The sequence below is a fragment of the Triticum urartu genome, chromosome 5A, assembly GCF_056163025.1.
Source record: "Triticum urartu cultivar PI428250 chromosome 5A, HENAU_Tu73, whole genome shotgun sequence".
NCBI classification, from domain to species: domain Eukaryota; kingdom Viridiplantae; phylum Streptophyta; class Magnoliopsida; order Poales; family Poaceae; genus Triticum; species Triticum urartu.
In genome coordinates, this window is record NC_141877.1 from 513424375 (window position 1) to 513436000 (window position 11626).

Consider the following 11626-nt stretch of genomic DNA (forward strand, 5'->3'; position numbering starts at 1 on the left):
TCGCGACTGTGTGGCGCACCTGGCATGGGATTGAATCCATCGAAGATCAAGTCTCTGCGGATGTCGGCAGTATAGTTTAAGCTTCCAAACCTGACCTGATGGCCAGGGGCGTAGCTCTCGATCTGCTCCAGATGGCCAAGTGAGCTGGCCCACAGTACGAAGCCGCCGAATACGAAGATCTGTCTGGGGGAAAAGCCTCACCCCAGATCGCATCGTTACCGATGATCGAAGGAGCCATCAAGCCTTATGGTGACGACACGGTGGAACTCTCAATGAAAGCACCAATGTCGGTGTCAAAACTAGCGGATCTCGGGTAGGGGGTCCCGAACTGTGCGTCTAAGGCGGATGGTAACAGGAGGCAGGGGACACAATGTTTACCCAGGTTCGGGCCCTCTCGATGGAGGTAATACCCTACTTCCTGCTTGATTGATCTTGATGATATGAGTATTACAAGAGTTGATCTACCACGAGATCGTAGAGGCTAAACCCTAGAAGCTGGCCTATGATTATGATTGTCGTTCTACGGACTAAACCCTCTGGTTTCTATAGACACCAGAGGGGGCTAGGGTTACACAGAGTCGGTTACAAGGGAGGAGATCTACATATCCGAATGACCAAGCTTGCCTTCCACGCAAAGGAGAGTCCTACCCGGACACGGGACGAAGTCTTCAATCTTGTATCTTTATAGTCCAACAGTCCGGCCAAAGTATATAGTCCGGTTGTCCGAGGGGACCCCCTAGTCCAGGACTTCCTCACACAGACCTAGTCCGCATCATTGCTACTATCATCTTTCAACATAGTTTTCCTCTAGGAACATATAAAAAACGGGGAGCTACATTGCGAGCTATTGATCTACAACATAGTTATGCAAATACTATCAGGAGTAAGTTCATGATAAATTAAAGTTCAATTAATCATATTACTTAAGAACTCCCACTTAGATAGACATCCCTCTAGTCATCTAAATGATCACGTGATCCAAATCAACTAAACCATGTCTGATCATCACGTGAGATGGAGTAGTTTTCAATGGTGAACATCATTATGTTGATCATATCTACTATATGATTCACGCTCGACCTTTCGGTCTCTAGTGTTCCGAGGCCATATCTGCATATGCTAGGCTCGTCAAGTTTAACCCGAGTATTCCGCGTGTGCAAAACTGGCTTGCACTCGTTGTATGTGAACGTAGAGCTTATCACACCCGATCATCACGTGGTGTCTCGGCACGACGAACTGTCGCAACGGTGCATACTCAGGGAGAACACTTATACCTTGAAATTTAGTGAGAGATCATCTTATAATGCTACCGCCGAACTAAAGCAAAATAAGATGCATAAAGGATAAACATCACATGCAATCAAAATATGTGACATGATATGGCCATGATCATCTTGCGTCTTTGATCTCCATCTCCAAAGTACCGTCATGATCTCTATCGTCACCGGCATGACGCCATGATCTCCATCATCTTGATCTCTATCAACGTGTCATCACATGCTCGTCTCGCCAACTATTGCTCTTGCAACTATTGCTATCGCATAGCGATAAATTAAAGCAATTATTTGGCACTTGCATCTTATGCAATAAAGAGACAACCATAAGGCTTCTGCCAGTTGCCAATAACTTTAACAAAACATGATCATCTCATACAACAACTTATATCTCATCACGTCTTGACCATATCACATCACAACAAGCCCTGCAAAAACAAGTTAGACGTCCTCTACTTTGTTGTTGCAAGTTTTACATGGCTGCTATGGGCTGAGCAAGAACCGTTCTTACCTACGGATCAAAAACCACAATGCGGTATAGTGATTGCTTTTTGATCTTCAGAAAGAACCCTGCTCATTGAATCCGATTCAACTAAAGTTGGAGAAACAGACACCCACTAGCCACCTGTGTGCGAAGCACGTCGGTAGAACCAGTCTCGCGTAAGCGTACGCGTAATGTCGGTCTGAGCTGCTTTATCCAACAATACCGCTGAATCAAGAATCAACTAGTGACGGCAAGCAATATGTATATACCCATGCCCATAACTCCTTTGTGTTCTACTCGTGCATATAACATCTACGCATAAACCTGGCTTTGATACCACTGTTGGGGAACACAGTAATTTCAAAAAAAATTCCTACGCACACGCAAGATCATGGTGATCCATAGAAATGAGAGGGGAAGAGTGTTGTCCATGTACCCTCATAGACTGTAAGCGGAAGCGTTATGACAATGCGGTTGATGTAGTCGTACGTCTTCACGATCCGACCGATCCTAGTACCGAAAGTATGGCACCTCCACGATCTACACACGTTCGGCTCGGTGACATCCCACGAACTCACGGTCTAGCAGAGTGTCGAGGGAGAGCTTCGTCAGCACGATGTCGTGATGACGGTGATGATGAAGCTACCGGTGCAGGGCTTCGCCTAAGCACTACGACGATATGACCGAGGTGGATTATGGTGGAGGGGGGCACCGCACATCGCTAAGGGGTCAATGATCAACTTGTGTGTCCATGGGGTGCCCCCTGCCCCCGTATATAAAGGAGAAATGGGGGGAGGGCGCGCCAAGAGGAGGAGTCCTCCTCCTAGTGGGAGTAGGACTCCCCTTTCCTAGTCCCACTAGGAGGGGGAAGGAAGGAGTGGGAGAGGGGAAAGGCAAGGGGGCCCCGCCCCCCTTTCCTTGTCCTATTCGGACTCAAGGGGAGGGGGCGCGCGGCCTACCCTGGCCAGCCCCTCTCTCTCTCCACTAGGGCCCATTAAGGCCCATTAGTCCCCGGGGGGTTCCGGTAACCCCTCTAGCACTCCAGTTTTCTTCGAGATCATCCGAAACCCTTCCGGTGTCCGAATATAGCCTCCAATATATCAATCTTTATGTCTTGGCCCTTTCGAGATTCCTCGTCATGTCCGTGATCACATCCGGGACTCCGAACTACCTTTGGTACATCAAAACACATAAACTCATAATACCGATCGTCACCTAACGTTAAGCGTGCGGACCCTATGGGTTCGAGAACTATGTAGACATGACCGAGACTCATCTCTGGTCAATAACCAATAGCGGAACCTGGATGCTCATATTGGTTCCTACATATTCTACGAAGATCTTTGATATGTCACCAATGTATCTATAATTTTTGATTGCTCCGTGCTATTATATTATCTATTTTGTATGTTAATGGGCTTTATTTTACACTTCTATATCATTTTGCGGACTAACCTACTAACCGGAGGCCCAACCCAAATTTCTATTTTTTGCCTATTTTAGAGTTTCGCCGAAAAGGAATATCAAACGGAGTCCAAACGGAATGAAACCTTCAAGAACGTGATTTTCTCAACAAACGTGATCCAGGAGACTTGGAGTGGGCGTCAAGAAACGATCGAGGAGGGCAGGAGGCAGGGGGCGCGCCCTACACCCTCGTGGGCCCCTCGTTGCTCCACCGACCTACTTCTTCCTCCTATATAAGTCCACGTACCCCCAAACATCTAGGAGCACCACGAAAACATAATTCCACCGCCGCAAACTTCTGTACCCGAGAGATCCCATCTTGGGGCCTTTTCCGGAGCTCCGCCGGAGGGGGCATCGATCACGGAGGGCCTCTACATCAACTCCATGGCCTCTCTAGTGATGTTTGAGTAGTTTACTTCAGACCTACAGGGTCCATAGTTATTAGCTAAATGGCTTCTTCTCTCTCTTTGGATCTCAATACAAAGTTCTCCTCGATCTTATTGGAGATCTATTCGATGTAATCTTCTTTTGCGGTGTGTTTGTCGAGATCCGATGAATTGTGGATTTATGATCAAGTTTATCTATGAACAATATTTGAATCTCCTCTGAATTATTTTATGTATGATTGGTTTATCTTTGCAAGTCTCTTCGAATTATCAGTTTGGTTTGGCCTACTAGATTAATCTTTCTTGCAATGGGAGAAGTGCTTAGCTTTGGGTTCAATCTTGCGGTGTCATTTCCCAGTGACAGCAGAGGCAGCAAGGCATGTATTGTATTGTTGCCATCGAGGATAAAAAGATGGGGTTTATATCATATTGCATGAATTTATCCCTCTACATCATGTCATCTTGCTTAAGGCATTACTCTGTTCTTATGAACTTAATACTCTAGATGCATGCTAGATAGCGGTCGATGTGTGGAGTAATAGTAGTAGATGCAGAATCGTTTCAGTCTAATTGTCATGGACATGATGCCTATATACATGATCATACCTAGATATTCTCATAGCTATGCTCAATTCTATCAATTGCTCGACAGTAATTTGTTTACCCACCGTAATACTTATGCTCTTGAGAGAAGCCACTAGTGAAACCTATGGCCCCCGGGTCTATCTTCCATCATATTAATCTTCCAACACTTAGTTATTTCTATTACCGTTTATTTTACTTTGCATCTTTATTTCTCTTTATCATAAAAATACCAAAAATATTATCTTATCATATCTATCGGATCTCACTCTCGTAAGTGACCGCGAAGGGATTGACAACCCCTTTATCGCGTTGGTTGCGAGGTTCTTATTTGTTTGTGTAGGTGCGTGGGACTCGAGCGTGATCTCCTACTGGATTGATACCTTGGTTCTCAAAAACCGAGGTAAATACTTATGCTACTTTGCTGCATCACCCTTTCCTCTTCAAGGGAAAACCAATGCAGTGCTCAAGAGGTAGCAAGAAGGATTTCTGGCGCCGTTGCCGGGGAGATTCGCGCCAAGTCAAGTCAAGATTTGACTCCCGACAACAAGCCATTTCTGGCGCCGTTTTGACGGAGTCTACGCACAAGTCAAGACATACCAAGTACCCATCACAAACTCTTATCCCTCGCATTACATTAATTGACATTTGCCTCTCGTTTTCCTCTCCCCCACTTCACCCTTGTTGTTTTATTCACCCTCTTTTTTTTCCGTTTGCCTCTTTTTCTCTTGCTTCTTGTTTGCTCGTGTGTTGGATTGCTGGCTTGTCACGATGGCTCTACCTAGATTTGGTGATCTTCACCTTAAAAGGTTAGAAGAGATCAAAAGCAACATCAGGAGTTTTATGACTTTACAATTTGAGCATAATAATTTCTTTAGGAACGAGATTAAGGAACAAAAAGGCTTTATGGGTTATATGAATAAAGATCTTGATGATATGTCTAAAGAATTTTATGGTTTGAAATCTCAGATTGCTCATCTCGAAAAATTAATTGCTGAAGTTTAGGATAAGCAGGCCACCTTAGTTAATAAGATGGCCGCTAAGCCAGAATTTTTTTATGAAAATAAAGATGAAGATCTAAAAGTTATTGATGTGTCTCCTATTAAGTCTTTGTTTTGCAATATGAATCTTGATAATGATGGGACTGAAGATGAGCCACCTTTACCTAGAAGGCGTTCCAAAAATTCAGAGTTTTTAGATCTTGATGCAAAAATTGGTAAAAGTGGGATTGAAGAGGTCAAAACTTTAGATATCAATGAACCCACTATCTTCGATTTCAAGGAATTTAATTATGATAATTGCTCTTTGATAGATTGTATTTCCTTGTTGCAATCCGTGCTAAATTCTCCTCATGCTTATAGTCAAAATAAAGCTTTTACTAAACATATCGTTGATGCTTTGATGCAATCTTATGAAGAAAAACATGAGTTGGAAGTTTCTATCCCTAGAAAACTTTATGATGAGTGGGAACCTACAATAAAAATTAAAATTAAAGATCATGAGTGATATGCTTTGTGTGATTTGGGTGCTAGTGTTTCCACGATTCCAAAAACTTTGTGTGATTTGATAGGTTTCCGTGATTTTGATAATTGTTCTTTAAACTTGCACCTTGCGGATTCCACTATTAAGAAACCTATGGGAAGAATTAATGATTTTCTTATTGTTGCAAATAGGAACTATGTGCCCATAGATTTCATCGTTCTTGACATAGATTGCAATCCTTCATGTCCTATTATTCTTGGTAGACCTTTCCTTAGAACGATTGGTGCAATTATTGATATGAAGGAAGGGAATATTAGATTCCAATTTCCATTAAGTAAAGGCATGGAACACTTCCCTAAAAGGAAAATTAAATTACCATATGAATCTATTATGAGAGCCACTTATGGATTGCCTACCAAAGATGGAAATACCAAGATCTATCCTTGCTTTTATGCCTAGCTAGGGGCGTTAAACGATAGCGCTTGTTGGGAGGCAACCCAATTTTATTTTTATTCTTTGCTTTTTTATCCTATTTAGTAATAAATAATTTATCTAGCCTCTGTTTTGGTTGTGTTTTTTGTGTTTAATTAGTGTTTGTGCCAAGTAGAACTGTTGGGAAGACTTGGGGAAGTCTTTTTGATCTTGTTGTAAAAAACAGAAACTTTAGCGCTCGTGAGAATTGCTGCCATTTTTATTTGGAAAGTTATATTTAGTTAATCATATATGCAGATGATTAATATATAAATTCCTGACGTCCAGCAATTTATTTTAGAATTTTTGGGGTTCCAGAAGTTTGCGTTAGCTACAGATTACTACATACTATTCTGTTTTTGACAGATTCGGTTTTTCGTGTGTTGTTTGCTTATTTGGATGAATCTATGGCTAGTAAAAGAGTTTATAAACCTTAGAGAAGTTGGAATACAGTAAGTTTAACACCAATATACAGGTTTCAAGCCCATCTCTGCCATCCCGATGAGGACTTCAAGCCTACATCGACCGCGGGCCAAGAAGCCACGCCTCCCTGTGCCGGAGCCGAACGAAGATGGAGTTGCGCTTCCACCTCCGACGCCTATCCCTACTCTGCAGTTGCTGGGTGAGGTGCTGCAAATCCCTCCTGAAGATCTTACGGTGGCCAAGCTTATGGCGGGCCCGGAGTTTGATGAATCGACCAAGCCTCCCAATGATGATTGATCTTGTTTATTTCGGATGGGGATGGGTTCAGAGACCTTGTTTCTTTTGGGTCGTTATTATTCTGGACTTATGTGTGTTGGGTCTATCTGTCGTTTGGGTGAACTTTGTTATGCTCTGCTACTCATTCTGTTATGAAGTTATGAGTTTACTATGCTTTTATTACTGCGTTTATGGATCATACATCTTATCGTAATTGGCGAGTGTTGTGCTGGAATGTGCATGGCCTGAACTCTGAGGACAGGCAACGGGATGTCAGGGCTAAAATTGAAGAGAGCAAATGTTCTATCATATGTCTGCAAGAAACTAAGGTCGAGCATTTTGATCTGAGATCGATACGTGCTTTTTGTCCGCGTAGGTTCGATCGCTTTGCGTTTTCCCCTTCTGTGGGAGCCTCAGGTGGTATACTGGTTATTTGGAATTCAGCAATTTTTAGTGGCACTCTGGTTGAGGTACAACGCTTTGGCCTAGTTATATCTTTCAAGTCTGTGCATAATTCTGAAACTTGGACTTTGGTGTCTGTCTATGGCCCATGCCATGGGCCACAACGGGATGATTTTGTTCAATGGTTGTATAACCTTCCAATACCTCTGGATCAAAACTGGCTCTTACTTGGAGATTTCAATTTTATCCGTTCATTGGATAATAGGAATAGGCCTGGGGGAGATGTTAATGATATTTTTTTGTGCAATGAGATCATCGGCCATCTAGGTTTGCTTGAGTTACCACTGAAAGGCAGAGCCTACACCTGGTCTAATATGCAGGAACAGCCTCTTTTGGAGCAGCTGGATTGGTTTTTTACTACTGCTGACTGGATATCTGCTTATTCGAATACAGTAGTATTTCCTTTGGCTAAAACCTCCTCCGATCATGTGCCTTGTGTTGTGTCAATCGATACCACTATTCCGAAGTCGAAGATCTTCCGCTTTGAGAATTTTTGGGTGGAAATGCCAGGTTTTCTTGACTGTGTTAAGACCTCTTGGGAGGAGCCCGTTGCTGTGGGCTTATCTGCACCTGCCACTTTGTCTGTTAAATTCAAGAGGTTGAGACTTGCACTCAAGAAGTGGAGCACTAATCTTTCCTCCTTAAAAAGGTTGGCCACTAAATGTTCAGAGGTGGTTTTGTATTTTGATAACCTTGAGGAACTCAGACCCCTGACCAGACCTGAGTTCAACTTCAGGAAAAGGGTCAAGCTTCAGTATGAACGCGTACTGAAACCGCATCATATATATTGGAAGCAGAGGTGCACCATCAGATATATCATGGTGGGGGACAAAAACTCCAAGTTCTTTCATGCTATGGCCTCGGAGAGGCTTAGACGAAACACGATCTCCTCGTTGCAGAGAGAGGATGACTCTGTTGTCAGTGATCATGACCAAATGGCAGGAATTTTATGGAACTCCTTTAAGTCCAGAATGGGCCAAGCGTAGGGTATCTCCATGGGTTTTGATCTCTCCTCTCTGATTGCCCCTGTCTTGGGCCTTGAGGAATTGGACGCTCCCTTTTCTGATGACGAGATTTCTGCGGTACTTAAAGATCTGCCTACTGATCGGGCACCTGGACCTGATGGGTTTTACGGTATGTTTGTCAAGAAATGTTGGACTATTATTGAGACAGATTTTAGAAAGTTAGTTAAGGACTTTTTTGAGGGGAGGATCAGCTTGCAGAATATCAATTCTTCCTTCATCACCCTCATCCCCAAAATGTTGGCGCCAATGGGCCCTAATGATTTCAGGCCTATTTCCTTAACTAATACCTGCCTCAAATTCCTCACCAAACTGTTGGCCAATCGACTGCAAAAGGTAATCCTCAAGTGCATACACAAGAACCAATATGGTTTTTTGAAACATCGGTCTATTCAGGATTGTTTGGCATGGGCGTTTCAGTACATCTATCATTGTAAGCAATCAAAGAAACCAATCATTCTCTTAAAGTTGGATTTTGCTAAGGCTTTTGATACTATTGAGCATGAGGCCATTCTGGCTCTGCTTATGGCAAAAGGTTTTCCCCCAAATGGATTGGTTGGGTCAAGGAAATTTTGTCCTCTCGTGACTCTCGGGTACTTCTTAATGGCATCCCCGGCAATCACTTTAAGTGTAAGCGTGGGGTTAGGCAAGGGGACCCTTTTTCTCCATTGCTTTTTGTTTTGGCAGCAGACCTATTGCAGTCGGTTGTTAACAAGATGTTGCTGGATGGTACTCTCTCTCTCTGCCGATTGATTGCAATGACAAGGATTTTCCAATAATCCAGTATGCTGATGATACTATCATGCTACTCCCTGCGGATGAAGCCCAGCTCGTAGCCCTCAGAGCTATGTTGCAGGTTTTTGCTGAATCTACTGGTCTCAGAGTAAACTTTACTAAATCCATGATGGTACCTATTAATGTCCCTGAAGCTGAGGCTCTTCGGCTTTCTTAGGTCTTTCAATGTACTCTAGGATCACTGCCATTCACCTATCTTGGCCTCCCCTTGGGAACGACCAAGCCCACGATCCTCGATCTGATGCCTTTGGTGGATTCACTTGAGAGGCATTTGACTGCAAGTTCAGCTATGTTGAACCAAGGTTGCAGACTCCAGTTGCTGAGATCGGTTCTTTCGTCCATGCTTATATACTTCCTCTGCTCCCTATCCATTCCACCTGGCATCATCAAGCAATTAGAGCGGATTATGCGCCAATGTCTTTGGAGAGGAAACTCTGATACACCGAGGCAATCCCTTGCAGCGTGGGATATGGTTTGTAGACCCAAGGAAAAAGGAGGATTGGGGGTCATCAACTTGCAGCTTCAGAACCAAGGGCTCCTCATTAAACACTTACATAAATTCTACAATAAAGCGGATATACCCTGGGTATCCTTGTTGTGGGATTCATACTATGATGGAGTTGTCCCTCATGCCACTGTTCTTTGTGGCTCCTTTTGGTGGAAGGATATTTTTAAGTTAGCTGATAATTACAGAGCTGTTGCCTCTATTTCAGTTAACAAAGGGGACTCGGTTTTGTTCTGGTCTGATGCTTGGAATTTGGGTGGTTGAACCTGAAGGAAATATGCCCGAGAGTCAATAATAAAGTTATTATTTATTTCCTTATATCATCATAAATGTTTATTATTCATGCTAGAATTGTATTAACCGGAAACATAATACATGTGTGAATACATAGACAAACAGAGTGTCACTAGTATGCCTCTACTTGACTAGCTCGTTAATCCAAGATGGTTATGTTTCCTAACCATGGACAAAGAGTTGTTATTTGATTAATGGGGTCACATCATTAGTTGAATGATCTGATTGACTTGACCCATTCCGTTAGCTTAGCACTTGATCGTTTAAGTATGTTGCTATTGCTTTCTTCATGACTTATACATGTTCCTGTAACTATGAGATTATGCAACTCCCGTTTACCGGAGGAACACTTTGGGTGCTACCAAACGTCACAACATAACTGGGTGATTATAAAGGAGTACTACAGGTGTCTCCAAAGGTACATGTTGGGTTGGCGTATTTCGAGATTAGGTTTTGTCACTCCGATTGTCGGAGAGGTATCTCTGGGCCCTCTCAGTAATGCACATCACTTAAGCCTTGCAAGCATTGCGACTAATGAGTTAGTTGTGGGATGATGTATTACAGAACGAGTAAAGAGACTTGCCAGTAACGAGATTGAACTAGGTATGGGATACCAACGATCGAATCTCGGGCAAGTAACATACCGATGACAAAGGGAACAACGTATGTTGTTATGCGGTCTGACCGATAAAGATCTTCGTAGAATATGTAGGAGCCAATATGGGCATCCAGGTCCCGCTATTGGTTATTGAACGGAGACGTGTCTCGGTCATGTCTACATTGTTCTCGAACCCGTGGGGTCCGCACGCTTAAGGTTTCGATGTTAGTTATATTACGAGTTTATGAGTTTTGATGTACCGAAGGAGTTCGGAGTCCCGGATGAGATCGGGGACATGACGAGGAGTCTCGAAATGGTCGAGACGTAAAGATTGATATATTGGGCGACTATATTCGGACATCGGAAAGGTTCCGAGTGATTCGGGTATTTTTCGGAGTACCGGGTAGTTACGGGAGAAGCAATGGGCCTTGATGGGCTTTAGTGGGAAGAGGAGAAAGGTCCAAGGGGCTGCTGCGCCCCCCTCCCCTCTAGTCCGAATTGGACTAGGGAAAAGGGGGCCGGCCACCTCTCCTTCTCCTCCACTTCCTTCTCCCTTCCTCCCCTCTTGGTGGACTCCTACTAGGACTTGGAGTCCTAGTAGGACTCCACATCCTGGCCGCACCAAGCCTTGGCCGGCCTCCTCCTCCTCCATCCTTTATATACTGAGGCAAGGGGCACCCCATGGACACACAAGTTGATCTTCGTGATCGTTCCTTAGCCGTGTGCGATGCCCCCCTCCACCATATTCCACCTCGGTCATATTGTAGCGGTGCTTAGGCGAAGCCCTGCGACGATAGAACATCAAGATCGTCACCACGCCGTCGTGCTGACGGAACTCCTCCCCGACGCTTTGCTGGATCGGAGCCCGGGGATCGTCATCGAGCTGAACGTGTGCTAGAACTCGGAGGTGCCGTAGTTTCGGTGCTTGATCGGTCGGGCCGTGGAGACGTACGACTACATCAACCAAGTTAACGCTTCCGTTGTCGATCTACAAGGGTACGTAGATCACACTCTCCCCCTCTCATTGCTATGCATCACCATGATCTTGCGTGTGCGTAGGAATTTTTTTGAAATTACTATGTTCCCCAACAGTGGCATCCGAGCCTAG